Source organism: Carassius carassius, chromosome 8 (assembly GCF_963082965.1).
Source record: "Carassius carassius chromosome 8, fCarCar2.1, whole genome shotgun sequence".
Taxonomy (NCBI): Eukaryota; Metazoa; Chordata; class Actinopteri; order Cypriniformes; family Cyprinidae; genus Carassius; species Carassius carassius.
The window spans coordinates 34,716,583-34,743,366 of NC_081762.1; the positions used below are offsets into that span (position 1 = coordinate 34,716,583).

Here is a 26,784-nt window from a genome sequence, read left to right on the forward strand (position 1 = left end):
AGGGTTTTATATGTCACATATGTACAATATATGTACTACACATAAGGTGCTCTGAAGTAACTTGTATACTACATTTAATAGAGTTGTGTAACTAAATAAAAAATGATTGTCACTTATTCCTGTATTACTAGTGACTTGTTAGTCAAGACAGCTTTGTCAATGCTAATGACATTAAAAAGTAATTGTAATGTAGAGTGTGACATTTATTAATGTGGCATTACTTTAAAGTGATGGAAGCAGTTACAGTGCTTATATTTTCTACAGAAAAATAATAATCCATATGCATGTAATACCTGGAATAAAACGGTTCAGGTGGAGGTGGAACGACTCCAAGGAGGTAGAGCCACGAGCACACCTGTAGCAGCACAGCTCCACGCTGCCTTTCTTCAGTGTCCCTGTCTTCATGTACAGCGGAAAGTCCTCTGGGTCTTGTATACACTGGACGTGCTTGCGCTGTTCCTTCCATATCTGCTGGATCCGTTCGTGGTCCAGCAGAGGAACTCCCAGGGTGTCCTTCCCATCCGCACTGTCAAACTGATCAATCAGTGACCCAATCAATCTGGCGGTCTCCTCCACCCCCCTGGTCCTCCTCCGGCAGTGCAGTGCCAACTCCCTCCGGGTAATGCGAGCACTGACCGCCTTTTCTGAGATGTGGCCAGTCTTCTTTGCCGCCAGGTCACTCTCTTTTGCAGAGCGAAGAGCAGCCACATCCTCTGGATCCCACTGAAAGATGCACGTGGACAGACGTGCCATGAAGATCCCATAGAGTGGATGAGCCTCTGTCGTGACACCTGCAGCAAATCGCAGCATGAAGTGCAAGATGTCGAGGCGCACTACAAGCTCATCCCACTCCGAAAACATGATCTTCACCCGCGATTGGCCATACTGACTGCAGCAGTCCCTGTCCACGTACATCACTTTTGGGGCTGCCTCTCCTGCCTCTCGGTAGCGTTTCATCAGACCAGCTGCCATGGAGTCCAGTCCATGTCCCTCGGCAGCTGTCAGCACAGAGACAAGGACCTGGCCGTGTTCATTTCCGACATTTGTGCACCAGGCAGCTGTTCCTGAAGCAGCACCGGCAAGTTTCTTTGTAACCTATTGGGAAAAATAAAAGATGTGCTCTTTATGTACGCACATCACACACATATCCATATCTGGCAAATTTCTGGATATAAACAGGGCTTTGATACCTTTTTTGTCAAATCCATCTTGAGAACACAGCCAAAGACAGATGTTAATTTGGCCTTGACCTCGTGCAGTCGCCCCAGAACATCCCTGGCATACACGGCTAACAGCCACTTAGGTTTAGGCAGGGAAGGTAAAAGTGGAGGATCAGCAAACACAGGAGGCTGCACAAGGGAGGACCTTGTGAATTGTTCGCAGGCAGTCATGTACTGCAAGACACGCTGTGTCCATGCCTCACTGTGCTGTTCCATCAGCTTCCTGTAAAGCTGAGTCACACTGTTGCCCAGTGTCCTCTCCCTCATCATCCTCAGCACCCGGTTGTCACATGAGTATCTAAGGAAACAACAGTATAATCATGCAAATGCTTTAGTTGGTAAAAAATAACCCATATAAAAGCACCTAATAATGAATGATTGTCATTATGAATTACCTGTATGTCAGCAAAGCTGGAAACTGACTGCGGTGGCCCATATCCAGCTGTCCTAGGATGTCCTCAGACCAGGCAGGATATTTCTTTTTGCAGCGTTTGCACTCCAGATACTCAGTGGCAAGGTCATACCACCCGTCGATGTCCAAGACCTTACGCACGGTACGGTAAATTCCTGCCGCTGTTAGTCTGTGCTTACCACAGTCTGGGCGAACACAGACAAGAGGAAATAACCACATCTTCAGCGGCATCCATAAGAAAAGGGGCCGACAGAAGAAGAGGTCAGGTGAGGCAGGGGGCTGAGTGTTTATTAAAGGGGGCTGAGGAGGATACCACCAAAGTTTCAGCTGGGACACTAGTTCTGACTTGCCGGTTCGTGGGTTGGCCTTAAATAGTGTGTTCCGGATCCACTCATGCTGGAAAGGTGGAAGTTGATCTTTCCAGTGACTTGGAAGCTCAGCTGGTGGCTGGTGATGTGAAGGAGCTGGTGCCTTGGCAGTTTCCACTGATGGAGATGGACCAGCACAGTCCTCTGAGTAAATAGTAAAAAAAAAATCAATAAGGATGACTGTTGCATTTGATAGTAATATGCCATAAATGCAGCGCACAAACAGCCTGCAAAGCACAATTTTTGGACAAGTATTCATAAATATTATGTTATATTTAGGAACGAGAGTGAAGAAAGTGGTACTAGTGTTAAGGAAGCAAAGAACACAGCATACACTATATTAATTTAAGGAGAATGAGGATCAGATGGAATGGAGGAAGGAAAATGTGGTGTGATGAATTAAGTGTAAAGCAACGAAGCCCACGGACATGAAGCATACACACAGATAGAGTAAGGAAAAACTGTTCCTCTAATCATTAGAACAATGAATCTCCACCATCCTGTCTGCTCAGGGAGAGCTGAAGAGTGTGTGAGAAGAGCAAGCGGTGTGAAAAAGTTATCTGGTGATTATCTAACAACGGGTAAGTTCGGAAACGCAAATAAATACACTGACACCTTGGAACATCCTTACGGTTTTGAAGAAGTGCACTCAAAGAAAGCATCCCGCTTGAGGCATGATATGATATAATTCTGTATTGTAAACAAAACATATTTTAAAATGTTGATTATTTTCCCCGAAGAAATAACGCTTCTCAGTGTGTTTTCACAAAACATTCTTGTAATATGTGCATTTGTGTCATATGCCACACCTGTATTTAGCTGTGCTTCACATTGTGATGCAGCAAATACCAGCTCCTCATCGTCATCTTCAGCAGTGGGAACGGACTTGCCTGGAGCACAAATGTTAAAACTATCATTGTGAACAGTACACAGAGACAAACATATGTAAGATGGTGCTTACTTACCAGTAGCGAAAAGCTGCATGGGGGGCAAATGTTTGGCTGGGGGTTCTGCTGCTGGAGGAGGTAAAGTGGACTGCAATAATGGATCTGGAAACGGCAAGTTGACAAGTTTGCCATAATGATAAATTAATATATGTAGAAATGCTGTAGGTAAAATTCTATATTCACACTCCTACTCACAGGGTTTAACTGGTGACGTGAGTTTTTTCGCCAGCTGTGAAGGCGACAAATTTTTGCCACGTGCCAACAGCGCTTTCACAGTTGCGGTCTTCTGTACACCAGTTTGGATAGCTGCAGGTGGAGGTGCAGTGGTTGCAGAAGCACTGGAGGTTGCAGCGTGAGGTGCAGGCTCACAGCAGAAGCCCGTCTTTTCAGGACATATGTCTTGAAAATGGCCATGTTGGTTTTGGGCCTGGCATCTGCCTTAACGAGGTACCTGATGAGTGCTTGAGCCTCCTTGCTCTGGTCCTCATAAACATCTTTCATGGACCGGCCCTGGAAGTCACCAAACTCCACCATCAAGCAGCCCTGGTCTCCAGTTGCCCGGGCTTCTGCCTGCATTTCCTGCTTCCTCTGATACTTCTCCACTTCTTCTGCCATCTCTCTAATTTGAGAAGAGTACTGTAGGAACAGTTGTTTATTTTCTGACAGGGGTGTTGTCTGCGCCGTCTCATTGGAAATGCTGAGCACCAAATACACGGCATACCCCAGAGAGTTTTCCAGGAGCCATCTAAATCTCTGGCCCTGGTACTTCCCAAAATGAAGTTTGCAGTGAGCCAGTACTAAAAACTGGTCACTGGGGTCTCCACCGTTTGTGCTGACAAAAGTACTGGCCTCTGACAGCACCTCCTCCTTAGGTTTGGCCCTTCCAGACTCCACATTTTCAGACGCCTCGCCTCCGCCGAAGGTGCCATGAGGAGTCGGCTTGATGTTGCCGATTGCCGTTGAAAAGAGGGATATGCATACATTTTCTGAAATGAAAATCAGAAAAAGACTACTACCTTTTGCAATCTAAAAGACACCTGTATGTTAAGTGTGTAACAATAATTTAACAAGCTACGCATAAACTATATTACTGTGGTAATAAACATGGCCATGACAAACTGTCCTGAAGATGAGTTTTCTACAAAGGACAGGAATCCCTGACATATAAAATATGTAACGTCAATATGAAGTCTGAAATTTCCTTTTATTTTCAATGCTGTCATCTTAAACCATGATTACACACACACCAGGCTACAAAATATTACATTAAATATATCATACTTCAAATGTTGTCATCTTATCCCAGGGTTACACCAGGTGCTTTTACCTCTTAAAATCTCAGCCATTTTTCTGTGTTTTTAACTTTCTGGTCTACCTAAATTAAAATGAGCACTATTCCCACATACTTTGGCCCATATGGATACATTTGGCCTTTTTTTGTTTGTTTTTAGTTAAGACTCTCAATGTTTTTTTTATAAAAAAAAGTCATTATTATTACATTATTTTAGAAAATATCAATTATTTCTTGGTAAATGCAGTTTTCCATATCTCCACAACAATTTGGTAACGATTTTTACAATTAAAATGTGTGTGTGTTATTATGTGTTAATACCAAATATAAATGTAAATAGTTTAATCATTATTTTCATTCATAGGGCCCAGAAACCATGATTTCTTAGACAAAAAACACATCATTGTTGACAGTAGCATAGCTTAATTAGCTGACGGTCGATAAATTTAACTTATCTGATCATTTATCATGTGAAAAGTTACAGGTTCACAGGTACTGAAGAAAGCATGAACTGTACACGCTAGCTAGCTATACTGACACGATTCATTTTCCAAAAATACACACTGTATATGAACAAATAATGACCAGTTTTCAATGAATAAAGTAATAGCCTTACCTTTAACAAAGATGACAACAACGGCGATTGGTCAAAAGGAGGCCACAGGAGAGAAACGCGATTGATCAAAAGTAAGCCACGGAAGAGAAACGCGATTGTTCAAAAGTAAGCCACAGGCGAAACGCGATTGGTCAAAAGTAAGCCACAGGCGGAACGCGATTGGTCAAAAGTAAGCCACAGGCGAAACGCGATTGGCTCATGTGGGCTTACTTTGGGCTTACTTTGGCTCAGTCGGTGGGAAGCAGTGGGCGCAAGCGACAGGTAGCGGGATCGATGCCTGCATTCTCCAAGTTGGCTCCTGCCCTTTTACTCACACATCCCTAGATCAGTGGTTTTCAATCCTGTCCTGGAGGCATCCCTGCCCTGCACATTTCGCATTTTCCCTCATCTAACACACCTGTTTCAAATCATCAGCTCATTAGTAGAGACTGCAAGACCTGATTTGGGTGTGTCTAATAAGGGAGACAATAAAAATGTGCAGGGCAGGGGTGCCTCCAGGACAGGTTTGAGAACCACTGCCCTAAAGAGACAGACTGAGCATCGATGCAATGCGGCCACACTCTCTACGTTAGTTAATTTTTTTGAACTAAAAGGTGCCGAAAAGTATTTCAGACATTGTCCTGTGCAAACTGGTGGCAAAATAGGTCCCACCGAGATTTAAACTCAGATCACTGGATTCAGAGTCCAGAGTACTAACCATTACACCATGGAACCTTAACTGGTGCAGCTGTTGCTCACAGGGCCACAAACACTGGCACCATCGCCAAACTAGTGCTGTTTTATCTTTTCCTGCGGCAAGAAAGCACACAGGCTCCACCGAGATTTGAACTCAGATCGCTGGATTCAAAGCCCAGAGTGCTGACCATTACACCATGGAACCGAAACTGCTTGGTTGGAGGCCAACTTGGAAACAGATAGCTCTCTGGCTGTGAGGAAGCAGTTATACAGAGAGGTTGGAACCCAGTGATTTTTGGTCAATGGCCCGCCTCAAAAAAGGGAAAAGTGTGGGAGATGTTGCCGAATCCCGGGATCAAACCAGGGACCTTTAGATCTTCAGTCTAACGCTCTCCCAACTGAGCTATTTCGGCTACAACAAAGCTCTGCTTAGCAAGCAGGGATTTCAGTGAGATCACCCTACTCTTTGTCGGAGCTGAAGAGCACAGCAGAGATGAGCCCCCAGACAATAAAAAACAGCTGGCCAGTACAGGGATCGAACCCGCGACCTTGGCGTTATTAGCACCACGCTCTAACCAGCTGAGCTAACCGGCCTGGCTTAACCAGCCGTGTCTGCCTGATTAGCAAAAACCTGCAATAATGTTTGTGAATGCAATGAGACAATAAAGCTTCACGTTTTAACCTGAACAAGGGCTCGTCCGGGATTTGAACCCGGGACCTCTCGCACCCAAAGCGAGAATCATACCCCTAGACCAATGAGCCTTCTTCTTCTGGTGAAATTAACCAAAATCCAACATTTTTTCTATGAATATTTTTACATTATTATGGGATATTCGGGGGATCCCTAGAGGGCGAGGGGCCTAACGTATGCGACCAACCACGAGTTCCTGGGTGGTCCGGTTCCTGAGTTATAACGGTTCAAATTCCAAATTTTGGGGGGCCGTAACTTGGACCCCCGGGGTCATAGGGACTTGGGGCTGGTGTCGTCGCATAGAGGGCCCCCTGGTCTAACTTTGTCCCGATTTCGGTGCAGCTTGGCCCCGTTTTGGCGGAGTTACAGCTTGGCAAAATGTGTGACATTTTGGTTAACATTCACCACGTGGTTAAATTAACCAAAATCCAACATTTTTTCTATGCATATTTCTTCAGTATAATGGGTTAAAATTTACAAAAATTGATTCCTCTGAGTGCCCTGCGTACAGTAGAGGTGTTTTCTTTAATAATATGGCACACATTTGAAATAAATAAAGTTAAATACAGTTGCTATTTAATGAACAGTGAGACACGCACCACTTGTGGTGCACAAGTGTGCCAAAATTCTAAGCTCGTTTTTATGCAAATTCTTCAGTATTTTGGGATAAAACTTGCAAAAATGGATTCCTCTGAATGCCCTTTGTACAGTACAAGTGTTTTCTCTAGGCCTCATCATAATTTTCTTCCGACTTCCACCCCCCTCGAGCTGCCTTCTCTAGCCGGGGAGGGTGCACCCTGGCCGGCATGGATGAGTAGGTGCGAAGGGGGTGGATGGTACTATTATTTTGCTAATATCTCCGCGAAGCGGTGGACCCCGGGGCTGAAATTCGGGGGATCCCTAGAGGGTCGAGGGGCCTACCGTATGCGACCACCCTCGAGTTCCTGGGTGGTCCGGTTCCTTAGTTATAACGGATATAATTCCACATTTTGGGGGGCCGTAACTCGGACCCCCGGGGTCATAGGGACATGGGCCTGTGTCGTCGGATAGAGGGCCAACTGGTCTGACTTTGTCCCGATTTTGGTGCAGTTTGGCCCCGTTTTGGCGGAGTTACAGCTTGGCAAAATGTGTGACATTTTGGTTAACATTCACCTCATGTGGTGAAATTAACCAAAATCCAACATTTTTTCTATGCATATTTCTACAGTATTATGGCATAAAATTTACAAAAATGGATTCCCCTTAGTGCCCTGAGTACAGTACAAGTGTTTTCTCTAGGCCTCATTCTAAAATTTTTCTTCCGACTTCCACCCCCCTCGAGCTGCCTTCTCTAGCCGGTTTCAAATCATCAGCTCATTAGTAGAGACTGCAAGACCTGATTTGGGTGTGTCTAATAAGGGAGACAATAAAAATGTGCAGGGCAGGGGTGCCTCCAGGACAGGTTTGAAAACCACTGCCCTAAATAGACAGACTGAGCATCGATGCAATGCGGCCACACTCTCTACGTTAGTTAATTTTTTTGGACTAAAAGCTGCCGAAAAGTATTTCAGACATTGTCCTGCGCAAACTGGTTGCAAAATAGGCAGGGCACCAGAAACATCTGAGACACAACAGGGGCAGTGGGTGTGTCAGGAACCAATGGGTGTGGTGCTGTCGGCCTGGGACAAATTGGCCTTAACTGGGTGGACGTGGCTGAACGCTGAGGGTGTACGGCTGATGGCCAGATTGAAGTTGCTGTGGCAGATGTACAGGTAGCTGAGGGCCCAATCTTTCTAAACTTGGTCTTTGCCTGTCCAGCTGTGTCTGGTGGCATCTGGTAGGTATGCAACTGGTGGCTATATTGTGGAGGCACAACAGGCTGTACTCGTGCTGGAGGCAAAGCATCCAAAGCCACTGGACGTGCCTCTGGAAGGTCCAGCCCTTGCAACAGCAATGAGACCTCCTGACCTTTTAAACGGTAATTGTGTCACGTCGTAAGAGTCCTATGATTTACCTCAACTAGCTGAAGGGTTGTGTCACTCATCACCGTTCCATTGCTCAAGATTAGCTGCCGAATTCTTCTGTAATCACGAAGAATGAGATCCCATCTAGACAGAGATTCTGTCCGCTGTTTCTTGGGGCTTCGGTGGATGTTACATAACCTTATGAAAATCATTTCAACAAGGCAACAGCAATTAGGCCACTGTGCTGGAGAGCCGCTAGAACCCAAAACACACCTTTTTGTGCTTTCGACACCAGGAGTGAAGACAGCTTTCTTTTTCGGGGACCTAAAACGTCCTGTAAGTAGCCTGTCTTGATGACGAGCAGCATACACTACCCTGTCTTTATCAAATTTGTCCAGGTTCTGCCAAAAACCCACAATGGTCGCAACTTGTTGGTTGGTAAGTGTGAGGCTTGTCTGTGTGCGCAGCTCCACCAGACACTCCACCAACGCATCCACCCGGTCCATTCCAGGAATGCAGTGCTCGTCAACAGCCTGGAAATATATAACTGTTGGTTAGGTATTTACATGCTGTTAAGTAAGTTTACTGCTTAATGGCAAATAACTAAATGAGTCACAATTCGTATAGAAAAGGACATTTTACCATTGCTGAGGGTGTATCTAAAGGAGCCTGGACACTGAGCAGTGGTGGAGTCTGGACACTGGGCACTGGTGCAGCTACACTGGGCACTGGTGCAGCTGAAGGAGCCCGGACTCTGAGCAGTGGTGGAGCCAGGACACTGGGCACTGGTGCAGCTGAAGGAGCCCGGACTCTGGGCAGTGGTGGAGCCTGGACACTGGCCACTGGTGCAGCTACACTGGGCACTGGTGCAGCTGAAGGAGCCTGGACACTGGGCACTGGTGGAGTCTGGACACTGGGCACTGGTGCAGCTGAAGGAGCCTGGACACTGGGCACTGGTGGAGTCTGGACACTGGGCACTGGTGCAGCTACACTGGGCACTGGTGCAGCTGAAGGAGCCCGAACTCTGGGCAGTGGTGGAGCCTGGACACTGGGCACTGGTGCAGCTGAAGGAGCCTGGACACTGGGCACTGGTGCAGCTACACTGGGCACTGGTGCAGCTGAAGGAGCCTGGACAATGGGCACTGGTGCCGCTACACTGGGCACTTGTGCAGCTGAAGAAGCCTGGACACTGGGCCATTGTGGAGCCTGGACACTGGGCACTGGTGCAGCTACACTTGGCACTGGTGCAGCTGAAGGAGCCTGGACACTGGGCACTGGTGCAGCTGAAGGAGCCTGGACACTGGGCCATGGTGGAGTCTGGACACTGGGCACTGGTGCAGCTGAAGGAGCCTGGACACTGGGCACTGGTGGAGTCTGGACACTGGGCACAGGTGCAGCTACATTGGGCACTGGTGCAGCTGAAGGAGCCTGGACACTGGGAACTGGTGCAGCTGGTAGAACTGGTGGACCTGAAAGGACTAAGTCATCTGATGCCACAAGATTTGCCACTGTGGCTTCCTCTCCAAAGAAATCAATGAAACCCTCATCCCTTTCCACTTGCTCCTCCACATCTATCTCCTCCAGCAAATGAGAGGTCCTCTCAGAGGTAGGGCACATGTCCTCCAGGGGCTGACTATTCTGCCTCAACAAGTACTGTACTCCAATGAGCTCTCCTGAGGAAATATTTGTAACAGAAAACGTTTTTAATGGAAATTATGCAGAAAGGTTTATTCAGAAATGCAGTAAATATTTTGTTGTCCACTTCTGTATGAACAATATATATCTAATTCAGAGGGTATCATAAAAAGACAGGATTACTCTATATTCTACTATGTATTTTATTTTCTCCCCTGAAACCTAGAACACAGAATAATGTACAAATATTCTGGTAGTATAATTTTTCTCTGATATGTCAAAATTACATTATTACTGTCCAAAAGCATTTGTAATTTTAACAAAAACATGCTACATCATGAGCTGCATTTATCAAAATATTTTTACCTGTGTATACTGCAGGTCGAGTGAAGCTTGGGACCAATTTCCTGCCATACAACTTATTGTAGTTCTCATTGACAGAGTAAACCAGCTCCCCTGTGTAAGAGCGCAGAGTTACATTACATTTACATTACATTTAATCATTTAGCAGACGCTTTTATCCAAAGCGACTTACACATGAGAACAATAGAAGCAGTCAGGTCAACAAGAGAACAACAACAGTTGAACCTTCATCTGCAACAGCAGCTTCAGCCCGGTCCTGATTCCAGCGTAATAAACCTTCCAGGAGATAAATCTGGAAGTTCAGGCTGTTTGCGCTGTTCCCTAGAAAAAGAAATAGAAAGCCAAATATTGCTTTGAGAAAATGCAAAACAGAAAATTTAATCTGCAAATATCTTGATAAACATGAATTAGTGGCAAAATGTGGTATATTCTGACATGACAAACCTGGAATAAATCTGCTTAGGTGGCAGTGAAATGATTCCAGGGATGTGGAGCCTCTGGCACAACGATAGGTTTTTAGAACCACCCCACCCTTGTTTGTAGTTCCAGTTTCAGTATAGAGCGGCACATTTGGAGGATCTTGGATACAGGTGACGTGCCGCCTCTGGACATTCCAGATGTGCTGCATTCTCACACTGTCAAGTAGTGGAACACCAAAAGCATCATTCCCCTTGCCACCCATGAGCTCTCTGATGAGCATATCAAGGAGGCGGATAGTGGTTTCTTCTCCTCGTGTTCTCCTCAAAAAGCTCAGCTTTAGTTAAATGATGGTCCAGTTCTGCCTCCGTCAGTGTAGGCCAGCCCTGTTGGATGAGTTGCTCCCTTTTGGCCCGTCTCAGCAGAGTGAGATCCCCTGCATCCCACTCAAAAATACAGGATGACAGCCTAGCCATAAAAGTAGGGTACCACTGGTGGGCATCAGTGGTGCACCCTACTGCCAGACGTCGCATAAAATGCCAAATGTCTAGGCGGACGATGACATCGGGCCAGCCGCTGAACCGCCTCTTCAATTTAGTCTCTCCCACTGTCTTGCAACAATCACAGTCCACATAAATGACAGTGGGAGGATCAACACCAGCACTCCGGTATCGCTCCATGAGCCCTGCAGCCATGTGGTCTAACCCAGCCCCTTCATTCGCAGTCAGGACACTCATCAGCACCTGACCTATTTCATTGCCCACTGAGGTAAGCCACTGTGCTGTGCCTTTCGCAGGCCCGCTCAACTTCTTGGTGATCTGAAAGAAACAATAAGCATAGCAAATAATACAACAGGCATCCAAATCAGTTACACTGAAAAAAATAAAGCTCTCTCGGTCTAAAAATACATTATAGATAAGGGTACAGTCAAGTAAGCAGCTTATCTGACCTTCTTAGTTGAATCCATTTTTAAAATTGATCCATACGTGGATGTTATGCTGGCCTTTATGTGATCGAGCCTGTTGAGAATGTCCTGACTGTATACAGTGAGGAGCCATTTGTAGCTGGGTACTGAAGCAAGTGGTGGTGGCTCCTGGAAGTGCACCGGATGCAGGCCACGATTATCAAAAAAGGCCACACACTCTGATGTGTACCGAAGCGCACGTTTCAACCACTCCTCACTGTGGTTCTCTCTCGGCTGGCCGATGATCCTCACTGGGCCATTCCCCATGCCCCTCTCACGCAGCAAGCAAAGAACCTGAATGTCACAGGCATACCTTGGAAAAAAGTATTCATTTAAGTATCTTATTGTAAGGTATCTAATTATTGTAGGAAATATTTATCAAAAAAGGTAGCACATAAGTGAAAATGACTGCAAAATAATTACTTGCGTGTGAGGATGACCCTGAATTCAGATCGATGGGCCAGGTCCAACTGCTGCAGCACAGCATGACTCCAGGACAGGTAGCTGGTTCTACACCTGGTGCAGATCAGGGTCTCTGTCACCAGGTTGCAGTATCTGTCAATGTCTAACACCTGTCGTACCCTCCTGTGCAGTCCACCACCACACAGCTGTTGCGTGGCACAGGCAGGGTTAGTACACTGGAGCCGCACCTTCCACAGCTTATATGGCATCCAGAGCAAGAGACGCTGTGAAAAAAATCAGGTGTTGGAGCTTGGTGGTACAACAGGGCTGGTGGAGGGGGGTGATACCACAACTGTAGGTTTTCACGCAGCTCCAGCTTTCCCTTTGCACCAACCCTAAAAAGTGCTTCCGACACCCACTTCTGGTCTTGCTGTGGCATTGTCTGTGGCCACAGAAGGGGGAGATCTTCTGGCTGAGATGAGACCTGCTGATATTATCAAAAACACTCGTTTAAATAAAAGCTAAGAGAGCATTAAATGATGAAGACATCTATATATTTTGAATGAACAAAAGAAGGAACATGAACTAACGTGGAAGCAATCAAAGTCCTCGAGACAGTGTGAAAGGCTAACGAATGCAAGTTGGCCTCTTAATTGACCTAAAAATGGGGCTGTATCTAACATGTAGAGGGATGTTAGGGAGGACAGCTGAAACGGTCAGATGTCACTTAGACCAGCGGGTCTCAATTCCAGTCCTCGCGCCCCCTGCTCTTCACATTTTGTAAGTTTCTTGTATAGCTTCAGACATTTGTTCCATTCGAACGTAAGTGCCCTGAGAACTGGACATCACATGAAATCCCTCCGTGATTCAAGTTCAAAGCGTATGTATATGTTCAATTCATAGTGAGTAATACAGTGGTGTATCGAGGTATACAGAGGTAAATGATGTCACACTTCTCCATGGTAGGTAGCCTCCAAGGTAGCCTACATAATACAAGAATCCATACACATGCATACTTGCGTAACAAGACCGAGAAGGTCCTTAAACACAAAAGCTTAATCTCTTTGTAAATTCGACAACATAATCTCGGCCAGTGCAAAGGAGCAAGCCCAGAGGAGGGACAGCCTCTTTGCATCAAACCCGTCATTCCCAGCTATGCTCATCATTCTTGAAAGGCCAGGGGAATTAGCTCAAATGGTAGAGCACTTACTTAGCATGCGAGAGGTAGCGGGATCGATGCCCGCATTCTCCAAGTTGGCTCCTGCCCTTTTACTCACACATCCCTAGTGGTTTTCAATCCTGTCCTGGAGGCATCCCTGCCCTGCACATTTCGCATTTCCCCTCATCTAACACACCTGTTTCAAATCATCAGCTCATTAGTAGAGACTGCAAGACCTGATTTGGGTGTGTCTAATAAGGGAGACATACAAAATGTTCAGGGCAGGGGTGCCTCCAAGAAAGGTTTGAAAACCATTGCCCTAAAGAGACCGACTGAGCGTTGACGCAATGCTGCCACACTCCCACGTTAGCTTTTTTTGGGCTCACAGCTGCCAATAAGTATTTCAGACATGGTCCTGTGCAAATTGGTTGCAAAACAGTGCCATATTACGCACAGTTCCCTAAAACAGTGGTTTTCAAACCTGTCCTGGAGGCACCCCTGCCCTTCACATTTTGAATGTTTCCCTCATATAACACACCTGTTTCAAATCATCAGCTCATTAGTAGAGACCGCGAGACCTTATTTGGGTGTGTCTAATAAGGGAGACAATAAAAATGTGCAGGGCAGGGGTGCCTCCAGGACAGGTTTGAGAACCACTGCCCTAAAGAGACAGACTGAGCATCGATGCAATGCGGCCACACTCTCTACGTTAGTTAATTTTTTTGGACTAAAAGCTGCCGAAAAGTATTTCAGACATTGTCCTGCGCAAACTGGTTGCAAAATAGGTCCCACCGAGATTTGAACTCGGATCACTGGATTCAGAGTCCAGAGTGCTAACCATTACACCATGGAACCTTATCTGGTGCAGCTGTTGCTCACAGGGCTACAAACACTGGCACCATCGCCAAACTAGTGCTGTTTTATCTTTTCCTGCGGCAAGAAAGCACACAGGCTCCACCGAGATTCGAACTCAGATCGCTGGATTCAAAGCCCAGAGTGCCATTACACCATGGAACCGAAACTGCTTGGTTGGAGGCCAACTTGGAAACAGATAGCTCTCTGGCTGTGGGGAAGCAGTTATACAGAGAGGTTGGAACCCAGTGATTTTTTGTCAATGGCCCGCCTCAAAAAAGGGAAAAGTGTGGGAGATGTTGCCGAAACCCGGGATCGAACCAGGGACCTTTAGATCTTCAGTCTAACGTTTTCTCAACTGAGGTATTTCAGCTACAACAAGCAAGCAGTGATTTCAGTGAGATCACCCTACTCTTTGTCGTAGCTGAAGAGCAGAGCAGAGATGAGCCCCCAGACAATGAAAACAGCTGGCCAGTACGGGGATCAAACCCGCGACCTTGGCGTTATTAGCACCACGCTCTAACCAGCTGAGCTAACTTAGCCATCCGTGTCTGCCTGATTGGAAAAAACCTGCCATAATGTTTGTGAATGCAATGAGACAATAAAGCTTCACATTTTAACCTAAACAAGGGCTCGTCCGGGATTTGAACCCGGGACCTCTCGCACCCAAAGCAAGAATCATACCCCTAGGGCAATCAAAGTCCTCGAGACAGTGTGAAAGGCTAACGAATGCAAGTTGGCCTCTTAATTTACCTAAAAATGGGGCTGTATCTAACATGTAGAGGGATGTTAGGTAGGACAGCTGAAACGGTCAGATGTCACTTAGACCAGCGGGTCTCAATTCCAGTCCCGGAAGGGAGGAGGCCAACTTGGAAACAGATAGCTCTCTGGCTGTGGGGAAGCAGTTATACCTGTTCCTCTGGGTGTAACGGGACACAGAAGCAGCAGCGCTGGAGCAGGCGCTGGAGCAGGCGGAGCTGGGCCTGGACCGGATGTCAAAGCACCAGAAGATGGAATCACCATCGACACAGTCATGTCTGGGTTAAGGACTAGTGTGCCTAACAGTGACCCAGGTGCTGAAATGGGCTGCACAACTCCTGCTGCTGTGGGGACGGGTGCGATAGGGCACTCCTATTTGGCAGAAGTGGGCCGGCGACCCGGTCGCAGAATTGGAGCCTGTCCTTCTCGATTTGGCGGAAGGATAAATTGATGTTTTGGGCCTGATGTTGATGGCACGTCATCCAATTTTTCCCTCGGCAGAGGAAGCTGCGTATCAGCCACATCAATTGGGTCAGATGGAGTCAGTCCCTGGGCGAGGACACTCATTTCCTGATTCTTCTGCTGCCGTTGAAACCTGAAAGTAAATTACTTGTAAAATATATATATATATATATATATATATATATATGTGTGTGTGTGTGTGTGTGTGTGTGTGTGTGTGTGTGTGTGTGTGTGTGTGTGTGTGTACAGAAGTATTCAGTTCCCTTGAACCAAATAATGTGCCTTGCTTACCACTGAATGAGTGTCCTCTGGTTCAGCTCAAACAGCTGGATCATTGTTTCATCCATCAGCCTTCGACTGTTAAGCACCAGGTCTCGGATGTGGTGGTAATCTGAAAGGATTTTAGACCACCTGGGGGTGCAAACTCCAGCCTTCTTGGTCGGTGACTTGTGTAAAGCACACAGCTTCATACAAATGGCCTCAACCAAGCGGCTGGTGCTGGGCCACTGTGCTGGACCCCCAGGATGTCCAATCAGACACCGTTTCACACTCTCCACACCCGGTGTGACTCCGGACCGCTTCGGTGCCTTAAAGCGCCCATGTGTCAGCTGAGGCTGATGTCGAGGCTGATAGTTGACCCGCTGTTTATCAACATCAGGGAGAGCTGTCCACAGCTGGATGGCCTCTGTCACCTGCAGGTCGGTGAGGTAAGGAGCCTCACGAAGACCCACCAGGAAACCAGCCAGATCCTGGACCTTGTCCCACCCAGCGATGCCATCAGGTCCAATGACTGCTCCCTAGTAAATGCAGATTAGTGTTAATATACACTTCCAGTCAAAAGCCTTTGAACAGAAATATTTTTTTACATTTTTTAAAGAATTCTGCTCAACAAGCCTGCATTTATTTTATTCAAATACAACAAAAGCCATTATATTGTGAAATAATTTTACTATTTAAAATAAAAATGCTTTCTATTTGAATATAGTTTAAAGTGTAAGTTATTTCTGTGATGCACAGCTGTATTTTCAGCATAATTCCTGAGTCTTCAGTGTCACATGATCTTCAGAAATCATTCAGATATCCTGATTTGTTGTTCTAGAAACCTTTTTTTATTGATATTATTATCATCAATATTTAGAACAGTTGTGTACATTTTGTTCAAGATTCTTTGATGAATAGAAGGATCCAAGATAAGAGTTTATCTGTAATAAAAAGCTTTTTTAACATTATACACTATACCATCCAAAAGTGTGGAGTCAGAACATTTAAATCATTATATATTTAGTATTAAATTATAGAAATTAATACTTTTATTTAGCAAGGACGCATTAAATAGATGAAAAAGACATTTATAATGTTACAATATATACTGAACTTTCTATTCATCAAAGAAACCTAAACAAAAAATCTCTAGAAGCTATTTTTAACCTAATAATAATAATATAGCACCCGGCACCTGGTTTTTTTAGCAGCAAATTGGAATGATTTCTGAAGAATCGTGTGCCCTGAGTAATGATGTTAAATTCAGCATTGAAATCACAAGACTAAATTACTTTTTTAAATATATTCAAATGGATAACAGTTATTTTAAATAGTAAAAATATTTCAAAATATTACTGCTTTTGTTGTATTTTGAATCAAATAAATGCAGGCTTAAAAAAAAACACCTTGCTTGTAGTGTATTTGGAATAAAACGAGACTGAAACAAAATAAAGCCCTTAGAGTGTCTTACCTGAGCCTCGCCGGAGACACTGCTTCCAGTGTCAGATGGCTGTGACAGCACTGAAGAGGCAGGGGTGAGATACTGTCCCTCTCCTCCAGATGATGTGGACGGCTCAGCCAGTGATGCTGGGGACTGAGGCAGAGGCAAAGATGAGGGGCTGTTTCTGAGATCACGGCAGGGGTCATCCTCATACAGCACTGGAACTGTGATGTCCTCCATGCTCTCTTCCTCAAACCCCTCACCTAGCAGGTCCTGATCATCAACCTCCTCCACCAGCCAGTCTTCCTCCTCTGGGTTCTGGAGCACTGGAGTCAGTGTTTTGCCAGTCTGGCTGTAAAGGTACTCGATTCCCAGCAATTCACCTACAATAATAAAATAATAAAAAAAGAAAAAAAGTGCTCTTAATAATTTATCAAGTACATTGGAGGCTAAATAGATAACTTAATAGAATATTGCAAAAGAACAAATTAAATTTCTTACCTGTATATGCTCCAGGAGGGCGATAGCGCTCATCCCAGGGCTTCCCAAAGACTGTTCGGCTAAGCCGGTCCACAGCCTCTCTCATGGCACTGCCATATGTCCGAATGGAGGACGCCCGTTTTATGGCATCTTCCATTCGGTCATCATTCCAACGCATCAAGCCCTCAAGGAGATAGGCCTGAAAATGCGCATCGCTGGCACTGGTTCCTAAAAGTTAAATAATATTAAAAAATATATAAAAAAGGGTTTTATATGTCACATATGTACAATATATGTACTACACATAAGGTGCTCTGAAGTAACTTGTATACTACATTTAATAGAGTTGTGTAACTAAATTAAAAATGATTGTCACTTATTCCTGTATTACTAGTGACTTGTTAGTCAAGACAGCTTTGTCAATGCTAATGACATTAAAAAGTAATTGTAATATAGAGTGTGACATTTATTAATGCGGCATTACTTTAAAGTGATGGAAGCAGTTACAGTGCTTATATTTTCTACAGAAAAATAATAATCCATATGCATGTAATACCTGGAATAAAACGGTTCAGGTGGAGGTGGAACGACTCCAAGGAGGTAGAGCCACGAGCACACCTGTAGCAGCACAGCTCCACGCTGCCTTTCTTCAGTGTCCATGTCTTCATGTACAGCGGAAAGTTCTCTGGGTCTTGTATACACTGGACGTGCTTGCGCTGTTCCTTCCATATCTGCTGGATCCGTTCGTGGTCCAGCAGAGGAACTTCCAGGGTGTCCTTCCCATCCGCACTGTCAAACTGATCAATCAGTGACCCAATCAATCTGGCGGTCTCCTCCACCCCCCTGGTCCTCCTCCGGCATTGCAGTGCCAACTCCCTCCGGGTAATGCGAGCACTGACCGCCTTTTTTTGAGATGTGGCCAGTCTTCTTTGCCGCCAGGTCACTCTCTTTTGCAGAGCGAAGAGCAGCCACATCCTCTGGATCCCACTGAAAGATGCACGTGGACAGACGTGCCATGAAGATCCCGTAGAGTGGATGAGCCTCTGTCGTGACACCTGCAGCAAATCGCCGCATGAAGTGCCAGATGTCGAGGCACACTACAAGCTCATCCCACTCCGAAAACATGATCTTCACCCGCGATTGGCCATACTGACTGCAGCAGTCCCTGTCCACGTACATCACTTTTGGGGCTGCCTCTCCTGCCTCTCGGTAGCGTTTCATCAGACCAGCTGCCATGGAGTCCAGTCCATGTTCCTCGGCAGCTGTCAGCACAGAGACAAGGACCTGGCCGTGTTCATTTCCGACATTTGTGCACCAGGCAGCTGTTCCTGAAGCAGCACCGGCAAGTTTCTTTGTAACCTATTGGGAAAAATAAAAGATGTGCTCTTTATGTATGCACATCACACACACATCCATGTCTGGCAAATTTCTGGATATAAACAGGGCTTTGATACCTTTTTTGTCGAATCCATCTTGAGAACACAGCCAAAGACAGATGTTAATTTGGCCTTGACCTCGTGCAGTCGCCCCAGGACATCCCTGGCATACACGGCTAACAGCCACTTAGGTTTAGGCAGGGCAGGTAAAAGTGGAGGATCAGCAAACACAGGAGGCTGCACAAGGGAGGACCTTGTGAATGGTTCGCAGGCAGTCAAGTACTGCAAGACACGCTGTGTCCATGCCTCACTGTGCTGTTCCATCAGCTTCCTGTAAAGCTGAGTCACACTGTTGCCCAGTGTCCTCTCCCTTATTATCCTCAGCACCCGGTTGTCACATGAGTATCTAAGGAAGCAACAGTATAATCATGCAAATGCTTTAGTTGGTAAAAAATAACCCATATAAAAGCACCTAATAATGAATGATTGTCATTATGAATTACCTGTATGTCAGCAAAGCTGGAAACTGACTGCGGTGGCCCATATCCAGCTGTCCTAGGATGTCCTCAGACCAGGCAGGATATTTCTTTTTGCAGCGTTTGCACTCCAGATACTCAGTGGCAAGGTCATACCACCCGTCGATGTCCAAGACCTTACGCACGGTACGGTAAATTCCTGCCGCTGTTAGTCTGTGCTTACCACAGTCTGGGCGAACACAGACAAGAGGAAATAACCACATCTTCAGCGGCATCCATAAGAAAAGGGGCCGACAGAAGAAGAGGTCAGGTGAGGCAGGGGGCTGAGTGTTTATTAAAGGGGGCTGAGGAGGATACCACCAAAGTTTCAGCTGGGACACTAAATCTGACTTGCCGGTTCGTGGGTCGGCCTTAAATAGTGTGTTCCGGATCCACTCATGCTGGAAAGGTGGAAGTTGATCTTTCCAGTGACTTGGAAGCTAAGCTGGTGGCTGGTGATTTTGTTTACTTAAATGGGGTGTCATCTCATTTATCATCAGTAAAATATGGAGTGCCACAAGGATCCGTCCTAGGTCCCCTTCTATTTTCAATATACATGTTGCCCCTTGGTAATATTATTAGAAAATACGGAATAAGCTTCCACTGTTATGCTGATGATACTCAGCTATATATTTCAACGAGACCAGATGAAACTTCCCAATTATCTAAGCTAACAGAGTGTGTTAAAAATGTAAAAGATTGGATGACAAATAATTTTCTCCAATTAAATTCGGATAAGACAGAGATATTAATTATTGGACCAAAAAACACCACACAGAATCTTGTAGATTACAATCTGCAACTAGACGGATGTACTGTTACTTCCTCTACAGTCAGAAATCTGGGTGTTATATTAGACAGCAATTTGTCTTTTGAAAATCATATTTCCAATGTTACAAAAACTGCATTCTTCCATCTTAGAAACATTGCCAAGCTACGAAACATGTTATCTGTTTCTGATGCAGAAAAGCTAGTTCATGCATTCATGACCTCTAGACTGGACTATTGTAATGCACTTCTAGGTGGTTGTCCTGCTTCGTCAATAAACAAGCTACAGCTAGTCCAAAATGCAGCAGCTAGAGTCCTTACCAGGTCAAGAAAATATGATCATATTACCCCAATTTTACAGTCTCTGCACTGGCTACCTATTAAGTTCCGTATCTGTTACAAATGATCATTACTTACCTATAAGGCCCTAAATGGTTTAGCTACTGCGTACCTAACTAGCCTTCTACCACTTCTACCACGCTACAACCCATCACGCACCCTAAGGTCACAAAACGCTGGACTTTTGGTAGTTCCTAGGATAGCAAAGTCCACTAAAGGAGGTAGAGCTTTTTCACATTTGGCTCCCAAACTCTGGAATAGCCTTCCTGATAATGTTCGGGGTTCAGACACACTCTCTCTGTTTAAATCTAGATTAAAAACGCATCTCTTTCGCCAAGCATTCGAATAATGTATCTCTTAAATTGTGAGTGTAGTTGCATCTGCATTTTTATTCTTTAGCTTGGGTTAAACTAATTTTACTTTGTTGGATCAGCAGCTATGCTAATGATGTCTCTATTTTGTTTCTATGTTTTGCCACGGGATTTACATCCCGTGGTAACTAGGATTTACACAAGCTCCAGTCTGGATCCAGAACACCTGAGAAGAGATGATGCTGACCCTCAGAGGACCCCAGATGATCCTAACCTTGAATCAACAAACAGAACTAACAATTATTGCTACATGTGTGACTGCATCATATAATTACTATTAATTAATAATATTGATAGTTCATCATCTAGCTGACTACGTCTTGTATTATTATTATTATTTTTATTTTTCTAAAATCCTGTCAAACGTGCACAAACTACTAGCTACTACTAAATATTGTAGAAACATAATTTTCTGTAAAGTTGCTTTGTAACGATTTGTATAGTAAAAAGCGCTATACAAATAAACTTGAATTGAATTGAATTGAATTGATGTGAAGGAGCTGGTGCCTTGGCAGTTTCCACTGATGGAGATGGACCAGCACAGTCCTCTGAGTAAATAGTAAAAAAAAAAAACAATAAGGATGACTGTTGCATTTGATAGTAATATGCCATAAATGCAGCGCACAAACAGCCTGCAAAGCACAATTTTTGGACAAGTATTCATAATTATTATGTTATATTTAGGAACGAGAGTGAAGAAAGTGGTACTAGTGTTAAGGAAGCAAAGAACACAGCATACACTATATTAATTTAAGGAGAATGGAATCAGTGCAGCTCACTGAGAATGAGGATTAGATGGAATGGAGGAAGGAAAATGTGGTGTGATGAATTAAGTGTAAAGCAACGAAGCCCACGGACATGAAGCATACACACAGATAGAGTAAGGAAAAACTGTTCCTCTAATCATTAGAACAATGAATCTCCACCATCCTGTCTGCTCAGGGAGAGCTGAAGAGTGTGTGAGAAGAGCAAGCGGTGTGAAAAAGTTATCTGGTGATTATCTAACAATGGGTAAGTTCGGAAACGCAAATAAATACACTGACACCTTGAAAAATCCTTACGGTTTTGAAGAAGTGCACTCAAAGAAAGCATCCCGCTTGAGGCATGATATGATATAATTCTGTATTGTAAACAAAACATATTTTAAAATGTTGATTATTTTCCCCCAAGAAATAACGCTTCTCAGTGTGTTTTCACAAAACATTCTTGTAATATGTGCATTTGTGTCATATGCCACACCTGTATTTAGCTGTGCTTCACATTGTGATGCAGCAAATACCAGCTCCTCATCGTCATCTTCAGCAGTGGGAACGGACTTGCCTGGAGCACAAATGTTAAAACTATCATTGTGAACAGTACACAGAGACAAACATATGTAAGATGGTGTTTACTTACCAGTAGCGAAAAGCTGCATGGGGGGCAAATGTTTGGCTGGGGGTTCTGCTGCTGGAGAAGGTAAAGTGGACTGCAATAATGGATCTGGAAACGGCAAGTTGACAAGTTTGCCATAATGATAAATTAATATATGTAGAAATGCTGTAGGTAAAATTCTATATTCACACTCCTACTCACAGGGTTTAACTGGTGATGTGAGTTTTTTCGCCAGCTGTGAAGGCGACAAATTTTTGCCACGTGCCAACAGTGCTTTCACAGTTGCGGTCTTCTGTACACCAGTTTGGATAGCTGCAGGTGGAGGTGCAGTGGTTGCAGAAGCACTGGAGGTTGCAGCGTGAGGTGCAGGCTGACGTATGCTGGTGCCCACAGCAGAAGCCCGTCTTTTCAGGACATATGTCTTGAAAATGGCCATGTTGGTTTTGGGCCTGGCATCTGCCTTAACGAGGTACCTGATGAGTGCTTGAGCCTCCTTGCTCTGGTCCTCATAAACATCTTTCATGGACCGGCCCTGGAAGTCACCAAACTCCACCATCAAGCAGCCCTGGTCTCCAGTTGCCCGGGTTTCTGCCTGCATTTCCTGCTTCCTCTGATACTTCTCCACTTCTTCTGCCATCTCTCTAATTTGAGAAGTGTACTGTAGGAACAGTTGTTTATTTTCTGACAGGGGTGTTGTCTGCGCCGTCTCATTGGAAATGCTGAGCACCAAATACACGGCATACCCCAGAGAGTTTTCCAGGAGCCATCTAAATCTCTGGCCCTGGTACTTCCCAAACTGAAGATTGCAGTGAGCCAGTACTAAAAACTGGTCACTGGGGTCTCCACCGTTTGTGCTGACAAAAGTACTGGCCTCTGACAGCACCTCCTCCTTAGGTTTGGCCCTTCCAGACTCCACATTTTCAAGGCGCCTCGCCTCCGCCAAAGGTGCCATGAGGAGTCGGCTTGATGTTGCCGATTGCCGTTGAAAAGAGGGATATGCATACATTTTCTGAAATGAAAATCAGAAAAAGACTACTACCTTTTGCAATCTAAAAGACACCTGTATGTTAAGTGTGTAACAATAATTTAACGAGCTACGCATAAACTATTCCCTCATACTTTGGCCCATATGGATACATTTGGCCTTTTTTGTTTGTTTTTAGTTAAGACTCTCAATGTTTTTTTATAAAAAAAAGTCATTATTATTACATTATTTTAGAAAATATCAATTATTTCTTGGTAAATGCAGTTTTCCATATCTCCACAACAATTTGGTAACGATTTTTACAATTAAAATGTGTGTGTGTTATTATGTGTTAATACCAAATATAAATGTAAATAGTTTAATCATTATTTTCATTCATAGGGCCCAGAAACCATGATTTCTTAGACAATAAACACATCATTGTTGACAGTAGCATAGCTTAATTAGCTGACGGTCGATAAATATAACTTATCTGATCATTTATCATGTGAAAAGTTATAGGTTCACAGGTACTGAAGAAAGCATGAACTGTACACGCTAGCTAGCTATACTGACACGATTCATTTTCCAAAAATACACACTGTATATGAACAAATAATGACCAGTTTTCAATGAATAAAGTAATAGCCTTACCTTTAACAAAGATGACAACAACGGCGATTGGTCAAAAGGAGGCCACAGGAGAGAAACGCGATTGATCAAAAGTAAGCCACGGAAGAGAAACGCGATTGTTCAAAAGTAAGCCACAGGTGAAACGCGATTGGTCAAAAGTAAGCCACAGGCGGAACGCGATTGGTCAAAAGTAAGCCACAGGGGAAATGCGATTGGCTCATGTGGGCTTACTTTGGCTCAGTCGGTGGGAAGCAGTAGGCGCGAGAGGTAGCGTGATCGATGCCCGCATTCTCCAAGTTGGCTCCTGCCCTTTTACTCACACATCCCTAGATCAGTGGTTTTCAATCCTGTCCTGGAGGCATCCCTGCCCTGCACATTTCGCATTTCCCCTCATCTAACACACCTGTTTCAAATCATCAGCTCATTAGTAGAGACTGCAAGACCTGATTTGGGTGTGTCTAATAAGGGAGACATACAAAATGTTCAGGGCAGGGGTGCCTCCAGGTAAGGTTTGAAAACCATTGCCCTAAAGAGACCGACTGAGCGTTGACGCAATGCTGCCACACTCCCACGTTAGCTTTTTTTGGGCTCACAGCTGCCAAAAAGTATTTCAGACATGGTCCTGTGCAAATTGGTTGCAAAACAGTGCCATTTTACGCACAGTTCCCTAAAGCAGTGGTTTTCAAACCTGTCCTGGAGGCACCCCTGCCCTTCACATTTTGAATGTTTCCCTCATCTAACACACCTGTTTCAAATCATCAGCTCATTAGTAGAGACCGCGAGACCTTATTTGGGTGTGTCTAATAAGGGAGACAATAAAAATGTGCAGGGCAGGGGTGCCACCAGGACAGGTTTGAGAACCACTGCCCTAAAGAGACAGACTGAGCATCGATGCAATGCAGCCACACTCTCTACGTTAGTTAATTTTTTTGGACTAAAAGGTGCCGAAAAGTATTTCAGACATTGTCCTGCGCAAACTGGTGGCAAAATAGGTCCCACCGAGATTTGAACTCAGATGACTGGATTCAGAGTCCAGAGTGCTAACAATTACACCATGGAACCTTAACTGGAGCAGCTGTTGCTCACAGGGCCAATACACCATGGAACCGAAACTGCTTGGTTGGAGGCCAACTTGGAAACAGATAGCTCTCTTGCTGTGGGGAAGCAGTTATACAGAGAGGTTGGAACCCAGTGATTTTTGGTCAATGGCCCGCCTCAAAAAAAGGAAAAGTGTGGGAGATGTTGCTGAAACCCGGGATCGAACCAGGGACCTTTAGATTTTCAGTCTAACGCTCTCCCTACTGACCTATTTCGGCTACAACAAACCTCTGCTTAGCTTAGCAAGCAGGGATTTCAGTGAGATCACCCTACTCGTTGTCAGAGCTGAAGAGCAGAGCAGACATGAGCCCCCAGACAATAAAAACAGCTGGCCAGTACGGGGATCGAACCCGCAACCTTGGCGTTATTAGCACCACGCTCTAACCAGCTGAGCTAACCGGCCTGGCTTAGCCATCAGTGTCTGCCTGATTGAAAAAAACCTGCCATAATGTTTGTGAATGCAATGAGACAATAAGGCTTCACGTTTCAACCTGAACAAGGGCTCGTCCAGGATTTGAACCCAGGACCTCTCGCACCCAAAGCGAGAATCATACCCCTAGACCAACGAGCCTTCTTGCCCAAAGCCAAGAAAAAAGAGCAATACCAGCATCAACAAAAAAAGGAACATGAACTAACGTGGAAGCAATCAAAGTCCTCGAGACAGTGTGAAAGGCTAACGAATGCAAGTTGGCCTCTTAATTGAACTAAAAATGGGGCTGTATCTAACATGTAGAGGGATGTTAGGGAGGACAGCTGAAACGGTCAGATGTCACTTAGACCAGCGGGTCTCAATTCCAGTCCTCGCGCCCCCTGCTCTTCACATTTTGTAAGTTTCTCGTATAGCTTCAGACATTTGTTGCATTCCATTCATAGTGAGTAATACAGTGGTGTATCGAGGTATACAGAGGTAAATGATGTCACACTTCTCCATGTGTGAAGAAGTTGCGCAGCACAAATCCGTGAACCAATGTTCCAAAGTGAAGTATACTTTGACGGATTTCCCCTGCTCAGGGAGTGGGGAGCAATGAACACTGTGTAGGGACCATGTCAATCACTAGGAGCTCACTTTTAATGAGCTGATTATCCGAATCAGGTGTGCTAACAAAGAGAGACATGCAAAACATGCAGACCTGGGGGGAGCGAGGACTGGAATTGAGAACCGCTTCCTTAGACTTTAAGTCAGTGTGAGCAAAAGAGGTGAGAAGTTGTCTGCATGATCCGAGTGTTCCAAGGTAGCCTACATAATACAAGAATCCATACACATGCATACTGGCGTAACAAGACCGAGAAGGTCCTTAAACACAAAAGCTTAATCTCTTTGTTAATTTGACAACATAATCTCGGCCAGTGCAAAGGAGCAAGCCCAGAGGAGGGACAGCCTCTTTGCATCAAACCCGTCATTCCCAGCTATGCTCGTCATTCTTGAAAGGCCAGGGGAATTAGCTCAAATGGTAGAGCGCTCGCTTAGCATGCGAGAGGTAGCGGGATTGATGCCTGCATTCTCCAAGTTGGCTCCTGCCCTTTTACTCACACATCCCTAGATCAGTGGTTTTCAATCCTGTCCTGCTCAATTCGCATTTCCCCTCATCTAACACACCTGTTTCAAATCATCAGCTCATTAGTAGAGACTGCAAGACCTGATTTGGGTGTGTCTAATAAGGGAGACATACAAAATGTTCAGGGCAGGGGTAGTGATGGCAAAATCGAGGCCTCGTGAACCAATGAAACAGTTGAACCAAATGTGCCATATTGTTTCGATGCTTCGAATCAATCCGACACCCGTCTCAACGGTGACACCTAGTGGTCACTTGCAGGTGTTGATCTGAAACAACCTTGACGAGCCATTAAAAAAATGTGTTGTTTTTTTATTATTATAATGTTCTAATATGTGAAGCTTGTAACCTATAGGCTCCTCACTGTGCATAATGTTATTTTGGTCATGAAAAATGAATATTAATAAAAGAAATCAAGCCACAATGTCTCACTTTTTT

The 26,784-nt window shown here is 44.9% G+C and overlaps 8 non-coding genes across 8 annotated transcripts; all 8 read right to left on the bottom strand.

The window, feature by feature from the left end:
* Nucleotides 1-5,662: 5,662 nt before the first annotated feature.
* On the bottom strand, nt 5,663-5,734 carry trnaq-uug (transfer RNA glutamine (anticodon UUG)). The gene has a single exon. It is a non-coding gene; the product is annotated as a tRNA-Gln (tRNA).
* A 135-nt stretch (nt 5,735-5,869) lies between these two features.
* On the bottom strand, nt 5,870-5,942 carry trnaf-gaa (transfer RNA phenylalanine (anticodon GAA)). The gene has a single exon. It is a non-coding gene; the product is annotated as a tRNA-Phe (tRNA).
* Nucleotides 5,943-6,049: 107 nt separating this feature from the next.
* Nucleotides 6,050-6,123, bottom strand: trnai-aau (transfer RNA isoleucine (anticodon AAU)). The gene has a single exon. It is a non-coding gene; the product is annotated as a tRNA-Ile (tRNA).
* Nucleotides 6,124-6,219: 96 nt separating this feature from the next.
* On the bottom strand, nt 6,220-6,291 carry trnap-ugg (transfer RNA proline (anticodon UGG)). Its single transcript has one exon. It is a non-coding gene; the product is annotated as a tRNA-Pro (tRNA).
* Nucleotides 6,292-13,886: 7,595 nt separating this feature from the next.
* trnaq-cug (transfer RNA glutamine (anticodon CUG)) lies at nt 13,887-13,958 on the bottom strand. The gene has a single exon. It is a non-coding gene; the product is annotated as a tRNA-Gln (tRNA).
* Nucleotides 13,959-14,423: 465 nt separating this feature from the next.
* On the bottom strand, nt 14,424-14,498 carry trnai-aau (transfer RNA isoleucine (anticodon AAU)). The gene has a single exon. It is a non-coding gene; the product is annotated as a tRNA-Ile (tRNA).
* Nucleotides 14,499-25,122: 10,624 nt separating this feature from the next.
* trnai-aau (transfer RNA isoleucine (anticodon AAU)) lies at nt 25,123-25,196 on the bottom strand. The gene has a single exon. It is a non-coding gene; the product is annotated as a tRNA-Ile (tRNA).
* A 96-nt stretch (nt 25,197-25,292) lies between these two features.
* On the bottom strand, nt 25,293-25,364 carry trnap-ugg (transfer RNA proline (anticodon UGG)). Its single transcript has one exon. It is a non-coding gene; the product is annotated as a tRNA-Pro (tRNA).
* Nucleotides 25,365-26,784: the final 1,420 nt, after the last annotated feature.